At 46.2% G+C, this 2,322-nt stretch overlaps 1 pseudogene; it reads right to left on the minus strand.

The window, feature by feature from the left end:
- Positions 1-562: 562 nt before the first annotated feature.
- LOC121140074 lies at positions 563-661 on the minus strand (annotated as a pseudogene).
- Between the last annotated feature and the right edge of the window lie 1,661 nt (positions 662-2,322).

Raw genomic sequence — 2,322 nt, forward strand, 5'->3', positions numbered from 1 at the left:
TGGAAAACAACCACTTAGGAAAGTGTTGCCCAGAGTCAGTCTAGAGGTTGTTTTCCAAGGGCAGGGCAGGCTATATCTCAAACTGGCAGGAGAATTTGGCAGCTCTATCTACATGGTACTTGGTTTTATAGGCATGATAGATGCTAGAGTGCGGGGGCCCAGAGACATGTTTCAATGTTCCAGAAGACCATGGAGGCCAACCAATATAACTCAGGATTGGGTTTCCTTCAAGGATGGTTAATAGGAAGGTTATTGAGTAAAGTTGTGAATGTAAAGACTATATTTCAATGGAGACCTCAGAACGTTAGAGATGCCAGGACTGTGGGGTATCTACTGGGGAAACCTGCAGGGATGGAGTAGAGCTGGCTCAAGACAGAGGCTGTGTGTGTTGATGGAACCAAGGCTGAATGTGCAGTGTTCCCAAAGCCTTTGGTAGATCAACTAATTCCATTGCCAGCCCCAGATGCCCAACATGAAGCTACAGGACTTGGTGTTTCCCTGATGGGTTTTGTCTTGCTGTGGTTTGATATTTCTTAAAGATTTCCCATTTCTTTTTTTAATAAAAACTATGGAATGCTTCATGAACTTGCATGTTATCCTTGCACAGCGGCTATGCTAATCTTCTATTTATCGTTCCAATTTTAGTATATGTGCTGCCCACTTCTTTTTTTTCCTTTTTTTAGGAGGGGGTGTTTCGAGACAAGGTTTCTCTGTGACTTTGGAGGCTGTCCTAGAACTAGCTCTTGTAGACCAGGCTGGTCTCGAACTCACAGAGATTTGTTAGCCTCCAGAGTGTTGGGCTTAAAGGCGTTCGCCACTACCGCCCAATCATTCCTTTAAAAAATAGTTTATTTTTATTTTATTCGCATTGGTGTTTTGCCTGTACATACTGTGTGAGTGTCAGATCTTGGAGTTACAGACAGTTGTGAGCTGCCATGTGGGTGCTGGGAACTGAACCCAGGTCCTCTGGAAGAACAGTTAGTGCTCTTAACCATCCAAGTATCTTTCCAGCTCCCCATTTCTTTTTGTACTATTTTATGTTGTAAATATGTAACTTGTGTGTGTGTGTGTGTGTGTGTGTGTGTGTGTTCTCTGGTGTTCAGAGGTCAGTCTTGCGTGTCCCTCCATAAAAGCAACCTACTTTTCTTGAAACAAGGCTTCATATTTGTCTGAAACTCTCCAGGTAATGTTAGCTGGCTGGCCAGAGAGTCCTAAGGATGTGCCCCCAGATCTGAGAATACAATTGTGGGCCACACCCGTATTTTCTTTGTTTTTGTTTTAGGTTTGTTGTTTGTTTGTTTTGTTTGTGACAGGGCTTCTCTGTGGAACAGTCCTGGTTGTCCCGGAACTTGATTTGTAAAACAGGCTGGCCTGGAACTCACAGAGATCCACCTGCTTCTGCATCCTGAGTTCTGGGATTAAAGGCATGCGCCACCACTATCTGGTGTATGTTTGGTTTTTTGTTGCTGTTGTTGTTTTGTTTTTTGTTGTTGTTTTTTTTTACCATTTTTATTTTAGTTTTAAATAGCTTGTTTTACATGTCAATCCCAGTTCCCTCTCCCTCCCCTCCTCCAGCACTCCCCTTCCCCCCCTACCCTCCCACCCTATTGCCAAATCCTTCCACATAGGGGATATCTAGAGTCTGTCATTTTACTCTGGGTAGGGTCCAGGCACTCCCCTAAGAGTCCAGGCTGAGAGAGCATCCCTCTTTGTGCTATAGGCACACGAAGACTGTTTATATACCAGGGAGAGACACTGATCCACAGCACAGGGCCCCATAGGTTTCCCAGGCCTTCTCGCTGACACTCACATTTGGGGGGGTCCAGATCAGTCCCATGCTGGCCTCCCCACTGTCGGTCTGGGGTCCAAGAGCTCTCCCCTGTTCAGATCAGCTGTCTCTGCTGGTTTTGCCAGCCCATTCTTTGCAAATTTGCTCATCATTCCTCTCTCTCTGTCACTGGGTTCCTTGGGTTCAGTTCAGTGATTGTGTGTTTGCCTTTGCTTCCATCAGTCACAGGATGAAGGCTCCCGGATGGTTATAGACATCAAGTTCATTATCAGGAATGGGCATTCGAGGTGGTCTCTCCACTATTGCTTAGCTTGCCAATTGGTGTTATCCCTTTAGATCACTCGAGGTCACTCTGGTGCCTGATCTGTCTTCGATCCTATGATTCCCTCTTCCCCCTATTCTACCCCCACCCCCTCAACTTCCTGTCCCCCATGACCAACTCTCTTCCTCTTAACCCCCTCTCTTCTTCCAGGTCCCACTCCCACCCTCCCCTCGCCATGTTCCCCATTCATTCAGAGGATCTTGTCTCAATC

The sequence above is a fragment of the Mesocricetus auratus genome, unplaced genomic scaffold (genome assembly GCF_017639785.1).
Source record: "Mesocricetus auratus isolate SY011 unplaced genomic scaffold, BCM_Maur_2.0 Super-Scaffold_100003, whole genome shotgun sequence".
In the NCBI taxonomy this organism is placed as follows: Eukaryota; Metazoa; Chordata; class Mammalia; order Rodentia; family Cricetidae; genus Mesocricetus; species Mesocricetus auratus.